This window comes from Phoenix dactylifera, chromosome 3, assembly GCF_051530095.1.
Source record: "Phoenix dactylifera cultivar Ajwa chromosome 3, Ajwa_hap1_PhDact_Kaust_v1.1, whole genome shotgun sequence".
Classification (NCBI taxonomy): domain Eukaryota; kingdom Viridiplantae; phylum Streptophyta; class Magnoliopsida; order Arecales; family Arecaceae; genus Phoenix; species Phoenix dactylifera.
This window is the reverse complement of record NC_143192.1, coordinates 22,276,513-22,299,453: the sequence shown is the minus strand read 5'-3', so window position 1 is coordinate 22,299,453 and position 22,941 is coordinate 22,276,513.

Here is a 22,941-nt window from a genome sequence, read left to right as displayed (position 1 = left end):
CATTAGAAACTCTTTCTAATTTTCATTTTGCTTTGATCAAAGGCTTCTTGAATCATCATAAGATTAGAGTAAGTAGGATGTTACCTTCTCTTACTAGAAGTGACTGATTCCTTGTTGACCTACTCACAACCTTCGTACAAAATCCACCATATCCAGAATACCCCGTACACAACGCAATGTCGTAAATGAGAGTAAACCAAAACATAGGTTCAAGTGCACAAGGTACCATGGTGATCTTAGGTCTAAGAATCACTTGCACAACTCCCACTATGAGAACCATCTTTTGACAATTAAGTAAGAATCCATAAGATGTTCTCTTGGCTGGTCATTTCAGTGAACTCATTCCTCTAATGAGCACCCACATCTTTGTATTAGTGTCTCACACAAGTGATCGTGAGATCAATCACCCTCTACATCGAGCATATATAAGATGTGCCATTCTTTCTAGTAATATTGATCCCCGACTCAATATATCAATTTGACTGGAAATATTCTAAATTAGGATTTTAGGATTTTAGGTCTCACTGGTATGATCTCACATAACCCTAAAACCAATGTCCTAATTTATGGGGTTCATCATCCAACAATAAAATAGATAAGCAGCAAATGATGAAACACAATGCCTTTATTGATATATATCAAGTATCAAAGTACATGATTTGGAGGATTACAAAGAGAAACCCATCAAATGATTGGCTCATAAGGCATCTACTCTTTCAATCTCCCACTTGCACTAAAGCCAATCACCCTTATATTCTAACCCCATACAATCAAGGTGACGATTGAATTGCTGCTGTGGTAGAGCTTTAGTAAATGGATCTGCTATATTATTCTTTGTGTCTACTCGTTCAATCTTGATGTCTTGTCTTTCGATTATCTCTCGAACAAGGTGGAAGTGTCTCAAAATGTGCTTAGATCTATGATGAGACCTTGGTTCCTTAGCCTGTGCAACAGCTCCAATGTTATCGTAATAAACTGGAACTGGTCCGGCAATCTCAAGAACTACATCCAACTCTGTGATGAACTTCTTCATCCAGACTGCTTCCTTAGCAGCTTCACTAACAGCTATGTATTCTGCCTCAGTAGTTGAGTTAGCTACAGTTTGCTGTTTGAAACTCTTCCAATTCATAGCTCCACCATTCAAAGTGAAGATATATCCAGAGATTGACTTGCTATCATCTGGATTAGATTGAAAGCTAGAATCTGAATAGCCTTCTAGTTTCAATTCTGATCCTCCATAAATCAGAAAAACATCTCTAGTCCTTTTCAAGTATTTGAGAATGTTTTTCACAATTTTCCAATGATCCTCCCCGGGATCTACCTGAAATCTACTTACCATACCCAAGGCATAAGCTACATCAGGCCTGGTACATAGCATAGCATACATGATCGACCCTACTGCCGAAGCATAGGGAATAGAACTCATTCTATTCCTCTCTTCAGATGTCTTAGGAGACATCTTCCTAGAGAGTTGTATGCCATGTCCTATGGGTAAGAAACCTTTCTTACTTCCATCCATGCTGAATCTCTTCAGCACATTATCTATGTACCTAGACTGGGACAAACCTAGCATCCTTTTAGATCTATCTCTATAGATCCTTATACCAAGTATATAGGATGCTTCATCCAAGTCTTTCATGGAAAATTTCTTTGATAGCCAAGTCTTGACCAATTGCATCATTGGAACATCATTTTCAATGACCAATATATCGTCCACATATAATATCAAGAAGACAATAGCACTCCCACTAGTCTTCTTGTATACACAAGGTTCATCTACTTTTTTAATGAAGCCAAACTCTTTGACTATCATGTCAAAATGGATGTTCCAACTCCTAGATGCCTGCTTTAATCCATAAATGGATTTCTTAAGCCTACATACTTGATTTGCTCTCCCTCTTGAGACAAATCTCTCTGGCTGTGTCATATAAACCTCTTCCTCAAGGTGACCATTAAGGAAGGCGGTTTTGACATCCATCTGCTAGATCTCATAATCATAGTATGTAGCTATAGCAAGTATAATCCAAATAGATTTGAGCATAGCTACTGGCGAAAAAGTTTCATCATAATCAATACCTTATTTTTGCCTGAAACCTTTTGCCACTAGCCTGGCCTTGTAGGTTTCTACTTGGCCATCAGCTCCTATCTTCTTCTTGTACACCCATTTGCACCCTATTGGAATCACTCCCTCAGGTGCATCAACCAAAGTCCACACTTGGTTTGTATACATAGAATCTATCTCGGATTTCATGGCATCCAGCCATCTGTCAGAGTTCCTACTCTTGACAGCTTCCGAATAGGTCAGAGGGTCATCGTTATCAACGATGTGGGCTTTATCATTCTCAATGATATACCCATACCTCTCAGGTGCATTTCGCACTCTTTCTGACCTTCGTAGAGGAGTAGTGTGTAGTGGCTGTACCTCTTCCATGGGTACATCTGGTTGAGGATTATTATGTGTCTCACCTTGTAGGTCTTGAACTTCATCAAGTTCAATTCTTCTATCCTTACCCTTTTCTAAGAAAAACTCTTTTTCCAAGAAAGTGGCATGTCTAGCAACAAATACCTTTTGTTCAGTAGGATCATAGAAGATATATTCTAAATTGTCTTTAGGATAACCTACAAATATACACTTATTCGATCTAGCACTTAGCTTATGTCCAAAATTTCTTTTGACATAAGCATGACAACCCCATATCTTAAGATACTTAAGATTAGGTTTCTTTCCTTTCCATATCTCATATGGAGTGCTAGATACAGACTTAGATGTTACTCTGTTTAATACTAATGCAGCAGTTTCTAGGGCATGTTCCTAGAAGAAAATTGGAAGATTTGTGAAGCACATCATGGACCGTACCATATCTAATAAGGTATGATTTCTTCTTTTAGCTACACCATTTAATTGTTGCGTATATGGAGGTGTCCATTCGGAGAGTATACCCTTTAATTTAAGATAGTCTAAAAATTCACTAGAAAGATATTCTCCTCCTCGATCAGATCGAAGAATTTTAATACACTTTCCAGTTTGTTTTTCGACCATATTTTGATACTCTTTAAATTTATCAAAGGCTTCGGATTTATGTTTCATTAGATACACAAAACCGAACCTTGATAAGTCATCAGTAAATGTGATGAAGTAAGAGTATCCACCTCTAGCTGGAGTTGACATAAGACTGCACACATCAGTGTGTACGAGTTCTAACAACTCACTTGCCCTTTCTCCATGTCTCGATAATGGAAACTTGGTCATTTTACCCATAAGACAAGATTCACAAGTTCCTAATGATTCAAAATCATAAGGGTCAAAAAATTTATCTTTATACAACTTGTGTAACCTTGTCTCACTAATATGACCTAATCAGTAATGCGAGAGGAGGGTATTATTAATATTCTCTCTTTTTCTTTTATTATCTTTGCCAATATGAAACATAACATTATTAAGACATAATACTCAAAGACCATTTTTCATAGTGCCATGACAATAATACTCATTAGATAAAGAAATAGAGCAACCATTGCTCTTTCCATTTATTTCGAATCCTTTCTTAAGCAACAAAAGAATTGAAATTACATTTCTAATAATTTTTGGCATAAAATAACAGTCTTCTAGCTTCAAGAACTTTCCGAAGGGTAGCTCCAGTATGTAGGTGCCAACAGCTTCATCCTGGATGGATTCTCCTCCAGCACCATATAGCTCGAAGTTACCTTTCTTCAAACTTTTAATTTTCTGTAGTCCATGCAAAGATTTGCATATGTGAGAACCATAACCGGTATCCAATTACCATGAATTAGAATCAGAAGAACTTAATGTCATATTGGCATGTAATAAAAACATACCTTTTGATGCAACACTTGCATCGGGTTTCACACTTGCAAGAAAGCTCTTCCAGTTCCTTTTTTAATGCCCCATCTTGCCGCAGTGGAAACAGGTACCAGGTCCAGAGATTTTCTTTTCCTTCTTCTTTTTGATGCGACTCTTAGGGTTTAGCTTTTTCTTTGAACCCTCGTTGCCCGACTTCCTCTTTGAGCTCTCACCAACAATAAGGATCAAACCCTTATCCTTCTTGATGTGAGATTCTGCTGTTTTCAGCATATTTAGAATCTCAGGCAGGAAGAAATTCAGTTTGTTCATGTGATAATTCACGACAAACTGCAAGAATGAGTCGGGTAGTGATTGCAGGATCAAATTCTGACTGAGCTCACTGTCCATAGCAAAATCAAGTTGACTCAATCGAGTGATCAAGTCTATAATCTTTAAACAGTGGTCTTGCACAGATGACCTCTCGATCATTCTAGCACGGAACAACTGCTTAGATATCTTATATCTAGCAGTTCTGCTCTGCTCACCATATAACTCCTTCAAGTTAAGAAGTATGGAGTGACTATCCATGCTATCATGCTGCCTCTGCAATTCATCATTCATAGAAGCAAGCATGATACATTTGACAGTCAAACTGTCATTTTTCTACATACGATATGTGGCCAATTCCTCAGTTGCATCTTTCCCTGCTGACCCTAGGTCAGGGGTTTCAAGAATGTAGGAAAGTTTTTCTTATATGAGAACAATCTTTAAATTCCTCAACCAGTCCACATAGTTGGGACCAGTCAATTTGTTTGTATCTAAGATACCTCTAAGTGAGAGTGAAGATGCCATTTGTGCAGAATTAATCTACAATTACAAAGAACACTAATATAAGCAGACCAATCATGATGACATGTATACAATCAGATAAGGACTTTTATCTAATTGTTACTCCCACTATTTTATCGAATATCATAACCCTCAAGTATGATGAACGAGAAAATACTAATTTTCTTAGTGGGGTTGAGATCCAAATTCCTTATAAAAGATCTTGTGGGAATCACAACAAGCCCTTATAAGTTCAAAGGTAGGAAACTCTTTCTAATTGCATCCCATGCAATTTCCAACTTTATCCTGTCCTCTAGCACACATATAGCCTTGTGGAAATCACAACAAACTATTGTGTCTAGTTAAGTCAAATCCTTCATTTTTATACAGTCATATTCGAATAATGCTGCCCTTATGGAAATCACAACAAGACAACATATTAAAATATGCCATATGCATCATATGCACCAAGATATTACAATATCAATCTCTAATACTAGCCTTGTGGGAATCACAATAAGCTAACGTAGATATTGACATAATAATATTTAAGCATGAATGAAGGAACTTTGTAGTGTTATATCAGCAATTAGCTTATCCATGGAGGTCAATCAAATAGTTGGCCAGGTAAGCAGGTGGGAGGCTCTCCTTACTTAGTAAGGTCCTAATTAAATAACCACCTATAGCCTCTTCCCTAGACACCAACTCAGTCAATTGATTCAGAATGGCTCAGCTTAAAGCATTTAACACTACGACTTAATTATGAATTTAGTGAGGGCTTTCAAATAGTAGTATCTTACTAACATTAGGCTCAACCATAAAGGACAATCAAATAATTGGCCAGAAAAGCAGGTGCGAGGCACTCCTCACTCAGAGAGTGAGGTCCTAATTAAGTAACCACCTGTGGCTTCCTTCCTAGATACCAACTCAGTCGATTGTTTCAGAATGGGTCAGCCCAAAGTTTTCATACTACTATATTGGTCTTTTGCACATTCTATAATTTAGCACTAGCAAGTATACTGTGCTACAACATGAATATAACACTAACTCATAGCATAAACTAATCATGCATACAAACAACCTAGCTATCTCATAGCATAAACTAATCATGCATACAAAAAACCTAGCTATCTCATAGCATCAGGATAATAGCATGTTTTATCATTTGGTTAAACTGATTAAGGATGGCTCTGATACCACTGTTGGATTTCCCAGTGCCCTAGGGCGCAGCGGAAGATACGGAATTTTAAAATTTTCTTTTAAAACCCATTATATGAAACCCTAATAAGCCAAGATCACCTTAATAGTATAACCAAATAATGTAGAAAATATAATCTTGGTATAGAAGAATACCTGTCACGCTATATCCAATATGTCTGAAGATGTCCTAAGGTGCTCAAATGTTCATCCTCGAATGTTGATCCACACAGGAATGGGTTCAAGACTCTAGCTCCACCAAAACTTGATTCTAGTTGTTCAATCCTTCCAAAGGATTTAATTGGCTGATTTTTCCTTCACTTTCTTCTTCCTTTCTACCTCTAAAACATTCACTACCCTTTTTATCCTAAAGAAGACCCTCTTGTTCTGGCTTAGGACAAAAGAGAGAGGCTTGTAAGAAAGAAGGGATGAGGGAGAGAGAGGGAGAGGTTTTTTCTCGGATGATTTTTAGAACCCCGGGGCGCCTCCTTATTTATAAGAGATGGAGGGATGCATCACAAAGGGATGCATCCCATCCACACGCCTCATCATGATGAGGCGTGTGCCAAGAGGGGCATCCCATCATGATGGGGCGCTAAGGAGAAGGATGAATCAAGCTTTAGAAAAAGTCGTATCTAATGATACGCTTCTTTCTCACGTCTTCCTCTTAAATCCTGATGATCCAAGGGCCCAAATGTAGGGAACCAAAGCCAATGGTTCAGATCTAGGCACCATCTAATGGTCCAGATCAAAGCATCATCATCCAGGGTGCCATCCAATGGTCCAGAAGCAAGATGCCATCACCAATGGTCTAGATTCAGGCGCTGAGTAATGGTCCAGATCTTTCATCTAGAGAGCCATCCAGTTGTCCAGATTCAGGCGCTGACCAATGGTCCAGATCTTTCATCCAGGGAGCCATCCAGTAGTCCAGATTCAGGCGCTGACCAATGGTCCAGATCTTTCATCCAGGGAGCCATCCAGTGGTTCAGATTCAGGCATTGACCAATGGTCCAGATCTTTCATCCAGGGAGCCATCCAGTGGTCCAAATGAAGGCGCCAACCAGTGGACCAGATCCTTCATCCAGGGAGCGATCCAATGGTTCAAAAGTAAAGGCCCTATCAAACCCAATCCAATTGGGTTTAACCAACTTAAAGGAAACATTAAACCTAATCAAATCAGGTCTAATTAAAGCCAAATGGGTTCCAACTCTTGGCTAACCTATATTAGGTCATGATCTAATCGTATTAGATCAACCTAATCTAAAAATTAGATTCGAATTTAATTTGAATCAAGAGCTAGGGTTTGCAACACATGCTAGCATGTTCATCTTGCAAACATGATCTAATCCAATTAGACCCTTGATCAATTCCCTTGTGTGTGACCCATTAGGTTCCTTATCTTAGCCAGCAGTAGGTGCAGGTGCAAGTTGACCTAACCTGAATAGAATACCTCTAATCCAATTTAGGTCCAATTTAGTGCTAAACCTGACTTAGCAATCAGAACCTTTCTGATGCTTTGATCTAATCAAACTCTTTGATTCAATCAACCCACAAGACAAGATTGACGTCTAGCAACATATCATGTCTACCCGAAAGATGAGGAATGTATTGTACAAATCCAAACATACCCTTCAGTGGCAAGTTACCAACCAATTCAATCCCTCAGTCATACTACATCTTGAATAAGTGCATGAGTATGGATCAATATCAAACTCAATTACTTATTCATGTCTCTCTCAATCTTTTATATGATAATTCAAATAATGAAACATTAGAAACTCTTTCTAATTTTCATTTTGCTTTGATCAAAGGCTTCTTAAATCATCATAAGATTAGAGTAAGTAGGATGTTACCTTCTCTTACTAGAAGTGACTGATTTCTTGTTGACCTACTCACAACCTTCGTACAAAATCTACCATATCCAGAATACCCCGTACACAACGCAATGTCGTGAATGAGGGTAAACCAAAATATAGGTTCAAATGCATAAGGTACCATGGTGATCTTAGGTCTAAGGATCACTTGCACAACTTCCACTATGAGACCCATCTTTTGACAATTAAGTAAGAATCCATAAGATGTTCTCATGGCTGGTCATTTCAGTGAACTCATTCCTCTAATGAGCACCCACATCTTTGTACACAAGTGATTGTGAAATCAATCGCCCTCTACATCGAGCATACATAAGATGTGCCAGCCTTTCCGGTAATATTGATTCCCGACTCAATATACCAATTTGACTGGGAATATTCTAAATTAGGATTTTAGGATTTTAGGTCTCACTGGTATGATCTCATCATAATCCTAAAACCAATGTCCTAATTTATGGGGTTCATCATCCAACAATAAAATAGATAAGCAGCAAATGATGAAACACAATGACTTTATTGATATATATCAAGTATCAAAGTACATGATTTGGAGGATTACAAAAAGAAACTCATCAAATGATTGGCTCATAGGGTATCTACTCTTTCACCCTGTAGTGTTGACCGCGAGCCGAAGAGGCTCCTTCGACCGCAGGAACAATGATGCCCCGGCCAGAGCTCAGGGCGCCCTGCAGTGTCGACCGCGAGCCGAAGAGGCTCCCTCAATTGTAGGAACAATGACGCCCCAACCCAAGCTCGGGTGCCCTGCAGTGTCGACCGCGAGCCGAAGAGGCTCCCTCGACTGCAAGAACAATGATGCCCCAGCCAGAGCTTGGGGCGCCTTGCAGTGTCGACCACAGGCAATGATGCCCCGGTCGGAGCTCGAGGCACCCTGTAGAGTCGACCACGAGCCGAAGAGGCTCCCTCAATCGCAAAAACAATGATGCTCCGGCTAGAGCTTGGGGCACCCTGCAGTGTCGACCGCGAGCCGAAAAGGCTCCCTCAAGCACCGGCAATGACGCCCTGGCCCAAGCTCAGGGCGCCCTGCAGTGTCGACCGCGAGCCGAAGAGGCTCCCTAGACTGCAGGTAATGATGCCCCGGCCAGAGCTCGGGGCACCCTACAATGTCGACCATGAGCCAAAAAGGCTTCCTCGACCGCAGGAACAATGACGCCTCGGCCAAAGCTCGGGGCGCCCTGTTGTGTCGATCACGAGTCGAAGAGGCTCCCTCGACCGCTGGCAATGATGCCTTGGCTCGAACTCGGGATGCTTGCAGTGTCGATCGCATGCCGAAGAGGCTTCCTCGATCGCAAGAACAATGATGCCCCGGCCAGAGCTCGGGGCGCCCTGCAGTATCGACCGTGAGCCAAAGAGGCTCCCTCGACCGCAGAAACAATACAACCCGAGCTCGGGACACCCTATAGTGTCGACTACAGGAAATGACGTCCTGGCTAAAGCTCGGGGCGTCCTGCAGTGTCGACCACGAGCCGAAGAGGCTCCCTCGACTGCAAAAACAATGATGCCCTAGCTAGAGTTCAGGGCGCCCTGCAGTGTCGACCGCGAGCCGAAGAGGCTCCCTCGACCATAGGCAATGACGCCCCGGCCCGAGCTCGGGGTGCCCTGCAGTGTCGAGCGCGAGCCGAAGAGGCTCCCTCGACTGTAGGAACAATGATGCCCCGACCCGAGCTCGGGGCGTCCTATAGTGTCGACCGCGAGCCGAAGAGGCTCCTTCGACTGCAGGAACAATGACGCCCCGGCCAGAGCTTGGGGCGCCCTGCAGTGTTGGCCGCAGGCAATGACGCCCCGGCCGGAGCTCGAGGCACCCTGTAGTGTCGACCACGAGCCGAAGAGGCTCCCTCGATCGCAAAAACAATGATGCCCCGGCTAGTGCTTGGGGCGCCCTGCAGTGTCGACCGCGAGCCGAAGAGGCTCCCTCAATCGTAGGCAATGACGCCCTGGCCCAAGCTCGGGGCACCCTACAGTGTCGACCGCGAGCCGAAGAGGCTCCCTCGACTGCAGGTAATTATGCCTCGGCCAGAGCTCGGGGCACCCTGCAATGTCGACCACGAGCCGAAAAGGCTTCCTCGACCGCAGGAACAATGACACCCCAGCCAGAGCTTGGGGCGCCCTGTAGTGTCGATCACGAGCCAAAGAGGCTTCCTCGATTGCAGGCAATGACGCCCTAGCTCGAGCTCGGGGCGCTTGCAGTGTCGACCGCAAGCCGAAGTGGCTCCCTCGATCGCAGGAACAATGACGTCCCGGCTAGAGCTCGGGGCACCCTGCATTATCGACCGCAAGCTGAAGAGGCTCCCTCGACCGCAGGAACAATAATGCCCCGACTCGAGCTCGGGGCACCCTACAGTGTCGACTGTAGGAAATGACGCCCCGGCTAAAGCTCGGGGCGCCCTGCAGTGTCGACCACGAGCCGAAGAGGCTCCCTCGACAGCAAAAACAATGATGCCCCAGCTAGGGTTCAGGGCGCCCTGCAGTGTCGACTGCGAGCCGAAGAGGCTCCCTCGACCGCAGGCAATGATGCCCCGGCCCGAGCTTGGGGCTTGGGGCGCCCTGCAGTATCGACCACGAACCGAAGAGGCTCCCTCGACTGTTGGCAGTGACGCCTCGGCCCGAGCACGGGGCGCCCTGTAGTGTCGACTGCGAGCCGAAGAGGCTCCTTCGACCGTAGGAACAATGACGCCCCGGCCCGAGCTCGGGGCGCCCTGCAGTGTCGACTGCGAGCCGAAGAGGCTCCTTCGACCGTAGGAACAATGACGCCCCGGCCAGAGCTCGGGGCACCTTGAATTATGGACCGCAAGCCGAAGAGGCTCCCTCGACTGTAGGAACAATGACGCCCCGGCCAGATCTCGAGGCGCCCTGCAGTATCGACCGCAAGCCGAAGAGGCTTCCTTGACCGTAGGAGCAATGACGCCCCGGCCCGAGCTCGGGACGCCCTGCAGTGTCGATCGCGAGCCGAAGAGGCTTTCTCGACTGCAGGAGCAATGATGCCCCAGCCCGAGCTCAGGGTGTCCTGCAGTGTCGACCGCGAGCTGAAGAGGCTCCCTCGACTGTAGGAGCAATCATGCCTGGCCCGAGCTCGGGGCGCCCTGCAGTGTTGACCACGAGCCGAAGAGGCTCCCTCGACTGCAGGAACAATGACGCCCCGGTCGGGGCTTGGGGCGCCCTGTAGTGTCGACCGCATGCAATGACGCCCCGGCTGAAGCTCGAGGCACCCTGTAGTGTCGACCACGAGCCGAAGAGGCTCCTGAAATCAGATCTATGATGCTAGTAGTGATAGTATGCTGAAATTTAGAATTTTTCAAAATCAATGGCTGTACCTATTCGGGTTGCCTACGTACCCCTTCACAAGGAGGATCAAGCCACACGTAATTCTTTTAATTTTTGAAATTCGCAGCGGAAAAATCAAATTAAACATTTTAATTCTAGCATACATAAGAAATTAAATTTTAAAGTACCACTACAAGTATACATGATCAATATGCCGGGATCGTTTAAACGATCATGCTAAAATCAATGCATGATTAATTTCAGATCTGAAATGAGATTATTAATTAAGTTCAAAACTTAATTAATCTAACACCCAACTAATCTTCGAATGCCCATCGAATAGGCTCTGAAGATTACTCTGTGAACAGCCCCAATAGAGGTTTAACCCTCGAGGATTTGGAACCTATAAGAGATATCTTTGGATCTAGATTCATACCTTTATGAATCTAAATGTAATGGATCTGATGCTCGAGATTCGTAGCCAGACACTCATCTTGCCTCTACGAGTAATCCACACGAAGCTCCTGGAGTGATCCAATTCCGCGGAAGTGCTAGCTTGCGTAGGATCGTCCTTTGCTGAACTTTGATCTTCCTGATGCAATCAACTTTTGATTCGCCTTCTTGGAAGAACTTGGAGGAAAGGTTTATAGGGATTAAAGAGGACTTAGATCTGATCTAAAAGCTCTTTTCTGGGATCCCATCAGCTATGGCGAGATGGACTTAGAGGAAATGGAATGGGCAAGATGAAGGCTGATTTTCTTATTGCTTTTTCATTGATTTCAACATAAGGAATTAATCCCTTTATAAAGCACGCCATATGATCATTTGAATTCGAAATTCAAATGAATCTGGTATTTTGTTGGCGCATGAAGGAGATGGTTGTAACAAGAAAGATCTTATCTTGTTTGAATTCAAAATTCAAATAATATATTATTCATGCGAGTGAGATAGGATCGAAATGGATGGTGCTGATATTCCATCATCATCTACCCATTCTCCCACATGTCCCATGAGCCAAATCCCTTCAGTTTTCATTGAAAATCCACGTCAGGATTGAATCCTACGAATTCAGCCCATCTGCGAGTTCCAGAATTTCCAAAAGTAGTCGACCTTCCTGATCTCGAGTCGACTCCCAGTCGCCTCGAGTCGACTCCTTCCCTTTCGAATCGACCCGAGTCGACCCCATAGCTCTGCTGGTCGACTCCGGCTGAGACGACAGAGAACTTTTTTCCTGATATGCCCAGCGAGTCGACCCCTTCAGAGCTCGAGTCGACCCCAACATGGTCGAGTCTACCTTACCTGGGAAAAACAGAAGAAATCATTCTCTGGATTCTCTAAGAGAGTTGACCCCAGCTTGCTCGAGTCGACCCCAAGGAAACTCGAGTCGACCCCATCTGGGAAAATAGAAGAGGTCGTCCTCTGGATTCTCTGAGAGAGTCGACCTCAGCCAAGTTTGAGTCGACCCCATCTTGAGTTGACCCCATCTTTAGTTCGAGTCGACCCCAATCAGGTCAAAAACCTGATTTAACTCAAACTTGAATCCAATTCAATTTGGCTCATCCTTAGTCCATTTACTCAATCAAATTGAGTTTATTAGTAATCTAATTACTAATTAATCCTCTAATAATTACTTTAATTATTTTATAGGATAATTTGCCAATCGAATTGACCAAATTATCTCTAAATGATTCTCAATCATCCATCAGCTATCTTGATCAATCGAAAAACTTCTATGCGTGGGACCCCATAGGATCGAACCTAAGCCGGTAGTACAGGAACGACTTTTTGCACTAATCGATGTGACCATCTAGCAATGGTACCCGACGTCCGATAGGCTGAATATATGCGAAGCAAATATTCTAAAACCTTGGACTATGGTTACTGTATAATTCATCCCTTTGACTCCTAATGCTAGGATGACCTCAGAGTACTGTCAACTCTCTAATCAGTACATCCACTATGTGTTCAACTTTAGAAATCCTGTAACTCATCACAAGGATTATTCTGGCCAAGGTTTTTCTAATTTGAACACAAAGCATTATCTCCTATTTTCAGGAGGGGTCAATTTCATCTTTGTTGCCCAAAGGTGCAGCCCAAGAGGGGGGGGGTTGAATTGGGTTTCTTTAAAAAATTAAAGTGTAAGCAATATGAGTTATTATTACTTTTCAATAACTTGCAGATTTTGTAGCGAAAATAAAATTGCACAAATGAAGCAGTGAATAAGAAGAGGAAAGCAATCAGGAATGTGCTGTGGAGGAAGAGAGAAAACCACGAATGCAAACACCAAGGTTTATAGTGGTTCGGTGCACTCCTAGCACCTACGTCCACTCCTCAAGCTTAGCTTGAGATTTCACTATAACCCAGCAGATTACAGCCTGATTGTTTTTCGGGTTCACAATCAACAACCCAGTTGATTTTTTCAGGCAACCAACCGAAAATCTTTTATTTTCCGGGATCACAAACAACCCAGTTGGTTTTCAGATAAACCAACCAAAAACTTTTTCCTTACTGAATACTTCCGATTCAGCAACTTCCATTCAAGGCTTGGAAAAGTCTTTACAAATTTCAAATGAATGAAACTGTTACAGCAACAGTTAATTCAAATAGATAAGTGCTGTAACTAAAAAAACTTAAAGCTTCAGAGTATAAAGTATGAATCTATAAAAGAATAAAGCTGAATCCAATGAAGAGGTTGACTGTAGAAAGATGTTCCAATAATCGAACAGCAGCTCTTCTCGATGCAATGAGAAGCTTCGACTGATTTCCTCACAGGAGAAGGTTTTAGATGCAATGCCGGTGAGGATGATGAACTATTAAACTTTTTCTTCTCTTTTTCTCAGTGGAAACTTTTTATTTTCAATAGAATCTTTTCCCTTTTCTTGTTGTTTTCCTTCTGAGGTTCCCTCGTATTTATAGACAAATTCTTCTGCGGGATTTAAGTTTCTTTCTTTCCGTTCTGATGAGAATCTTTTTCTGTTACAGAAGAAGACAAAAGTTGTTGCAAGCTTTCCGTTGTGGTCCCAGTAGTATAGGGGTCGACTCATGTAACTTAGGGGTCGACTCATGTTCATTCTGAATCGGCACTTCAAGATATTGAGAAGGCTCATGCTGTGATATCTTCAAAGGGTCGACTCTTTAACCTTAAGGATCGGCTCATCTTCTTCAGGAGTCGCCTCTTTAAACACAAGAGTCGACTCATACTATAATTTTTCGACTCACGTTGAGACTGAGTAGGGGTCGACTCTTCAAATGCAAGGGTCGACTCTTCAATTTTGGGGGTCGACTCATTTTGAACAAGGGTCGACTCTTCAAACTTTGTCTCAGGCAATAAAAACTTTCTGTCTAATTTGAACTACACAAGGGTCGACTCATGTTTTGCGGGGGTCGACTCATTGACTGTGCTGCTTGAATAAAACATACCAGAATCAACTTAAACTTGTTCTTTTTGCTTAGGAGTTGACTCAAGTTTTTTAAACAGAAAATTTTAGACTTCATCTCTGATCCCCATGGATTAGATTAAGATCATTTCCTTTTAGAACATATCCAAGGAAATATTTGCGAAGAATTTATGATTTTGCAGTGCTTCATTTCTTCTGATTTTTCTAGACTTATAAAACTTCACAATTAAGCCAATATCATTAGTACACAACATTATCTCAAGTATTTTGTAATCATCAAAATTCATCCTTTAGGGTTGACAATCTCCTTCTTTTTGATAATGATAAAACCATTGAGTTAAAACAGATTTTGCAATAAATTTCACAGTAATTATCAGAATTTTGTAATGAAGTTCAGAGAAAATATGACATTCAAAGATATATGCATAATTTCAACAAATTAAGGAGAAAAGTCTTCCCCTATCAATTACAAACATTTGAATTATGCAGAGTTCTTGTTCTTCATCTTTTCTTAAGTTTTTTTGATAGTGCAGTACCATAGTATGCCATTATAATTTAAATCTCCCCTATATATTATCTTTAATGTAGAGATTGGTATTCTGAATTCTTTTCATATTTCTCCCCCTTTTTGTCATCAACAAAAGGAAGAAAACTAAAAATAATTTATGATACCAACATTAAGGATTAATTAAAGTTTTTGATATATATCAGATGCAATATGTATCAGAGCAGCATACAAACCAATAAAGACATATATTTCCAGAAAGGTAAGCATTCATTGCATTTGGTAAATGAAGTACACTTGATAAATCGAAAGATTACAATTGAGATCAATTAGTATTAGTCAGTATGCAAGTGTGCCAAAAAGACATGAAACTTAGCTTAGTACAAGTTTATGTTTTGAAAACATGGGTTTCAGTCTAAGCTCAGGTTAGGTTTAATCTAAGTTCAGTCTAGGCTCAAGGTTTTGAAGATGAAGGTCCAGACTGATCTTCCTTTAGCTCTTCCATCAGCTTCTCAAGTTTACTGTTTAGTGCAATGATGGAGCAAGTGAGTTGAGTGTGTTCTTCTTTCAATTCTTGTATAGAGCCTTGAACAGAATTTCTTTGAATCCTAAGTTGTTCTTCAATTGCTGCCATTCTTCTTTGCTGATTAGCTGCAAGTTGCCTTAAACCTTACAGTTCAGCTTTCACTTATTGGGTCATGTTAGTGAGATGATGAACTTTGCTAAAACAGACTCCAGAATGAATCAGTGCTGTTATGATGTTATCTCCAATAGTTTTTAATTGCCATTTCTCAAGTCTGAGTGGAGAATCTGATGGTCTTTGGATTGGAGAAGGTTGACTGACTGGAGGCTCTGTTGGAGGTGCTTGAGTAGGGATTCTTTTGCCTTTAAGTGGTGTTGGAGTGTCTTGACCACTTTCATCTTGAATTTCTTTTCCCTTATGAATCCATTTTTCTTCCATTTTGACAAATCCCATTCTTTTCAATGATTTGTCATTGTAAATATCTGAAGACAGTAATTCCTTCTTGGTCTTCCCTTCTAAGTTCAGATTGAAATAGGTGAAGACTGAAGTCAGAACCATACCATAGGGAAGTGAAGCTCCTTTTCTCTGTCCTTGAGCTTCCATATATCTGATCATCAAGCAGGGTAGGTTCAGTGGGAGTCCTTGTATAATATGGTGCATTACCAGTATATCCCTTTCTGAAATATGATTAAATTTTTCTATCTTCGGGAAGAACATTTTGTTGATCATGTGATGCAGCAAGCGCATCTCAGCATTCAGTTGATTGGCACTGATTCCAATCCAATCTTATTAAGAATGGTACTAATCCCTTCATTTCTATTCTCCAGATGATCTCCATTCTCTCCATCATTGGGAATCCTAAGAGTATCTCTAAGAATCTCTTCTGTAATCAAAATAGGGACATCTTTTACCTTGGACGAGATCTGTCCTTGTCCATATCTGGTATTGTTGTAGAACTCTCGTACCAGGTCTAGGTAGGTTGGCACATTCAGTGAGCATAAGTATTCCCAACCCATATCCTTTAGATTCTGCCCTAGTAGGAAGTTTTCCTTTTCCAAGAACTCGAAATCCACTCTCCTTCCTATGGATACATTTCTTATGGAGAGAGTTCCTTGTTTCGAAACTGAGGACGGAGGTGACAGATGAAAGAATAGATGCCCTACAAGCCAATCGCAATATGTATTGCGAAGGATTTTCTTTTGATTTTTCAAATTATTTATATGACATTTAAATATGAATAAAGGCATTGCGTTTTATCATATGCTGTTGATTATATTTGTGATAAACCTCTTAGATTAGGGCAATAGTTTTGAGGCTATAATGAGATCATACTAGAGAGACCTAAAATCCTAAAATCCTAATCTTAAATATTTCCAGCCATTGGTACATTGAGTCAGAGATCAATGTTTACCGCAAAGACTGGCACATCTTATGTATGCTCGATACAGAGGGTGATTGATCTCACAATTACTTGTGTGGAGACACTAATACAAAGATGTGGATGCTCATTAGAGAAATGAGTTCACTGAATTAACCAACCATGAGAACATCTTATAGATTCTTACTTAATTATCAAAAGATAGTTCTCATAGTGGGAGTTGTGCAAGTGATCCTTAGATCTGAGATCACCATGGTACCTTATGCACTTGAACCTATATTTTGGTTTATCCTCATTCATGACATTGCGTTGTGTACGGGGCATTCTGGATATGGTGGATTTTGTACGAAGGTTATGAGTAGGTCAACAAGAAATCAGTCACTTCTAGTAAAAGAAGGTAACATCCCACTTACTCTAATCTTATGATGATTCAAAAAGCTTTTGATCAAAGCAAAACAAAAATTAGAAAGAGTTTCTAATATTTCATTATTTTAATTATCATATAAAAGATTGAGAGAGACATGAATAAGTGATTGAGTTTGATATTGATCCATACTCATGCACTTATTCAGGATGTAGTATCACTGAGGAATTGAATTGCACGGTAACTTACCACTGAAGGGTATGTTTGGATTTGTCCAATACATTCCTCATCTTCCGGATAAACATGATATATTGCTAGACGTCAATCTTGTCTTGTGGGTTGATCGGATCAAAGAGTTTGATTAGATCAAAGCATCAGAAAGGTTCTGATTGCTAAGTCAGGTTTAGCACTGAATTGGATAACTTGCACTTGCACCTACTGCTGACTAAGATAAGGAACCCAATGGAAGTGGGGAAGAAGGGATGTCATAATTGGTTGAATAAGACAAAAAGACCTGCTGAATCCGAATTACACACAAGGGAATTGATCAAGAGTCTAATTGGATTAGATCATGTTTGCAAGATGAACATGCTAGAACGTGTTGCAAACTCTAGCTCCTGATTCAAATTAAATTCGAATCTGATTCTTTAATTAGGTTGATCTAATATGATTAGATCATGACCTAATATGGGTTAGCCAAGAGTTGGAACCCATTTGTCTTTAATTAGACCTGATTTGATTAGGTTTAATGTTTCCTTTAAGTTGGTTAAACCCAATTGGATTGGATTTGATAGGGCCTTCACTTCTAGACCATTGGATCGCTCCCTGGATGAAGGATCTGGTCCACTGGTTGGCGCCTTCATCTGGACCATTGGATGGCTTCCTGGATGAAGGATTTGGTCCACTGGTTGGCGTCTTATTCTGGACCATTGGATGGCTCCTTGGATAAAAGATCTGGACCATTGCTCAGCGCCTGAATCTGGACCACTGGATGGCTCCCTAGATGAAAGATGTGGACCATTGCTTAGCGCCTGAATCTGAACCCTTGGTGATGGCATCTTGCTTCTAGACCATTGGATGGCACCCTGGATGATGATGCCTTGATCAGGACCATTAGATGGCGCCTAGATTTGGACCATTAGCTTTGGTTCCCTGCATTTGGGCCCTTCGATCATCAGGATTTAAGAGGAAGATGTGAGAAAGAAGCGTATCATTAGATACAGCTTTTTCTAAAGCTTGATACGCCTCCCTCTCTCTCTTATTGGCACCCTCTTATCACACCCTTTGATGGATGAAGGGATGGCTAGGATGCATCCCTTCACATCTATAAATAGGGAGCCATTCCACCGTATTCTTCATTCCAACTCCACCGCATTCTCTCTCCCTTATCCCTTCTTTCTTACAAGCTTTGTCTCTTTCTAGCATTGCTTCTAGAGTGTCCTAAGCCAAGACAAGGAGGTCTTCTTTAGGACAAAAAGATTAGAAGTGATTTAGAAAGGTGAAAGAAAAATAAGAGAGGAGAGAAAGCAAGCCAATTTAAATCCTTTGGAAGGATTCAGTATTAAGGATCAAAAAATCTTTGGAGCTAAAGTCTTGATCGAGTTTCCATGTGGATCACCGTTGGAGGGCGGACACTTGGATGCCTCGTGGAGATTCTACAAACTTGGATTTAGCATTACAGGTATTCTTCTATTTCAGTATTTATATTTATATTGTTTGATTGTTACCATTAAGGTGATCTAGGCTTATAAGGATTTCATGTTAAGGGACTTTATTAAGAAATTTTTAAAATTCCTAGCTTCAGCTGCCCATCATGACATGATCGGAACCCTTCAGTGGTATCAGAGCCGTCCTTAATTGGTTGAATCAAATAATTATACATGATGTATGAATATTAAATTACTATGAGATAGTAATGTCATATGCTTAGTGAAATGCTGAAATGTATGATTCATATATGATATGATATGTAATAAAATGTCATGATATGAAATTTTCCATATGAAGATATGTTGAAACATGTTAATTAATTCAATCAATTGCTTATGATTTGTACATACTATGAGATAGCCATGATGCATGATAGTTTATTGTAGACATAACAAATATATATTACAATTAAACAATGTGCTAGAGACCAGTTAGCCCTCAATAAAAATTATATTAAGTCATAATGTTGAAAAACTTTGAGCTAACCCATTCTAGAACAATTAATCTAATTGATGTCTAAGGAAAGCACTAAAGGTGGTTCTCTAATTAAGACCTTACTCTCTGAGTAAGGGGAGCCTCCCACCTGCTTACCTGGCCAATTGTTTGATTGCCTATTATGGATAAGCTTAATTGTTGCCCAAGGTGACAACCCAAGAGGGGGGGGGTGAATTGGGTCTTTTAAAACCTTTTAAACTACTTCTAATCTTTTAGATTAATTATGCTAAGTTGTATGGATGCTTAGTGAAGCTTAACCTTAGCAAGAGTATGATTCTAATCTAATCAACTATTAAGCAGTGGGTTCAATAAAAGATTAGTCTAATTTTGCCCTAGTATGCTATTCAATTTAATGATTGAGTAAATTGATTATGCTTGCAACTAAAGGATGCACGAAGAAGAGTTAAGCAAGCTTAATATCTAAGTAAGTGAGTGAGGAGGTCAGTCAACAAAGAGCATCACAAACACAACAAAAATATAGTGGTTCGGTGCACCCCAGCACCTACATCCACTCCCCAAGACCTCTTGGGAATTTCACTATAATCCTAGCGATTACAGCCGGTTGTTTTACAAGCTCACAACCCAACTTGTTGTTTTACGAGCGCACAACGAACTCGGTCGGTTTTCCCAGGCTCACCGACTAGAACCACTCCGATTGTTTTCCCGGGCTCACAATCAAACCCTTACACGTTGGTTTTACCCTCGGCTCACCAACAAACCTAAACCCCGTTGGTTTTCCCTTTGGCTCACCAACAAACCTTACACCGTTGGTTTTCCCTTTGGCTCACCAACAAACCTTTACCCCTTGATTCAATCCCGTGATTGAATCAAGTTACAAGATATTATAACAAAGTTTAAGATAAATCAAAGCTTCTTAAACAAGCAAATATAACACTATAAGCAAATAGAGTAAAGTGAAGTCCTCAAACGAGTTTGGAAGATGAAGGAGCTCGACTTCTTCTTTACTTGACCCTCTTCTGATTTGGCACGAAGTGGAGGATCACTGAGGCAGCACACGGATGGAGAGGAAGCTTTGGGATTCACTTGGATGCTCTTCTTCCCTCTATTTCACTTTGAATGGCCCTTTTGTGCTTTTGGGAGATTTCCCTTGTAATCTGTTTGGAATCTCTTCCCTAAAAGTTCTCTCCCACTTCCATGAGTTCTCCCCTAGCTCTCTTCTTGTTTTTATAGCTTTAGATGGAGTGGAAACAAGAATATAGCCGTTAGAGACAAAAATATAGCCGTTGGAACCAGTCTGCACCTCCTGACAATATTACCGTTGGGATCGGAGTCGACTCGCGCGATCAGGAGTCGACTCGGCTGTAGCGGGAGTCGACTCAAGCTTTTCCGGAGTCGACTCGGCAACTGTTCCAAATTTGAATTTTGTCCACTCGAGTCGACTCGACTATCCTGGGAGTCGACTCGAATCTCAGACCCCGAACTCCCGATCCTCTGTCTTTTGGCTCGTCCAGTCTTGGAGTCGACTCGAACTTCCTTGGAGTCGACTCGGCTCTCAGTTTGTGAAACACAACCTTCTGCCATCTTGGTGTAGCGCTGCCTTGGAGTCGACTCGAGCTGTCTGGGAGTCGACTCGAATCTCAGAGGCAGTAACTTGGTTTTCTGTCTGTTGATGGTCGCGGAGTCTCGGAGTCGACTCGTGCAATGCGGGAGTCGACTCGAATCTCAGAGTCCCAAAAATGCTCTCTGACTTTTTCCTTGTGTTCCGCTGAGAGTCGACTCTTGCTTTCTTCGGAGTCGACCTACCAACCATCGGAGTCGACTCGCGTTCCACTGGAGTCGACTCGAATCTCAGACCCGAAAACTGCTCTCTGACTTTTCTGCCTGTGACTCCTAGGAGTCGACTCATACTTCTCCGGAGTCGACTCATACTTCTCCGGAGTCGACTCGAATTCCACTGGAGTCGACTCGAAGACTGTTCTTTTGAATTTTTCTTTTGATTTTACTCCTCCAATTTGAATCCTTTGAACTTTAAACTTTGGGCCAATAAATTGTAGCTTTCTTCTAGCTTTCTTCTAACTTTTCTTGAGAGCTTTTGGAGGCCTTCTTGTGTTCTTCCAACTTGCTATGTTCCTTGCAAAATAAATATCTTTCTCCTTGCAACATAAACATTAGTATCCATACTTCAAGGTTTTGTGATCATCAAAATCAATCTATGAATCAATCTTTGGGTCATCAATCTCCCCCTTTTTGATGATGACAAAACTTGGAGTATATGCAATATAAAAGATATTGTTTTCTAGAAGTAATACATAGCTAAGTTGCATGAAGTAGAAAACATATATATTTAAAAAAACATACTTCATGATAATGCTTTAGATTTAATCAGCTTAACACAATCAACATATTTCAATTTAAGCTGATTTGTATTCAATTCAAAGCATAAAGGCATTATGAGCATATACTTAGATATTTCTCCCCCTTTTTGACAACATCAAAAGATAGGGAAACATTAAGCACAAAGATCAGAATACTCATATATTTCTTTTCCTTATTGTACTCTGATTTGAATGTTAAATTATTGCAAGGATATGAATCATATAACTCAAGGCAATAATATTGGAATCAGATTAATGAGCACAGATCAGAGCCAATTAAGATAATTTCAGAACAGAACACATTAAATGTGATTTCAAGAAGTTTTCTAATTTGATACCACAGATAGTTTTCTATTCAAGTGTAGGTGGAATCTTCCTTAGGTTAATTCAAGAAATACTACAAATGATATTCAAAGAAAACACGAGTGGAAATCTAACCTCTCTTCAATAATAAGTATGAAAGCTTGTTCATTTAAGACCTTTTGCCCAATCTATTAAGTATTTTATCAAACATGAGAGCAATTTTAGTTAATTTTCAGAGTAAAAGATCAAAACTTATATATTTGAGAGACATATCATCATGTTGGATCATTAATTTTTAATGTCTTCAAAGTTCTTTTATTCCTTTAGAAAATAAGCACAATTTGATACATATATAAAGATATGAATTGGCACAGAATTGACGTTCTAAAGAGCAAGCTAATTAGGACTTATTAGTGAATTTCAAAATAAATTTTCTAAGAGATACTCAAGACCATTCAACACGTTATTCTCCCCCTTTGTCATTAAGTTAAAGGCTCTTAAGATCAACTTGCAATTTGGTTCATGATTTATGCATAAGATATACTAACCAAATAACACGCCTCAAGGTGTATCATAAAGGTTTTCAGATTTAAATTTCAGATGATACATATTGGAGAGTATTAGGATCACTTTTCATTTAGTATTCTTTCTCTCTCCTTTATAAATTTATGCAATTAAGTTCCATCAGACCTCTCCTTCTGAAATTTTCTTTCTCCCCCTCAATTGATCATTCCATCTAAGAGTTTTAAAATTTGAAGATAATGTTCAATAAAATCGTCAATCTCAAAAATATATTTTCTATAAGTTTCAGCTTATTTTTACAAGACTCAAGGTTTGAGATAAGACAACCTTTATAGAACTCATCTCAAGGTAATTAAAGCATGTCTTGCAATATAAGGAGGTTCATCAAAATCAATCCATAAAGTGCAAGGTATGCATCAAATTGAAGTGA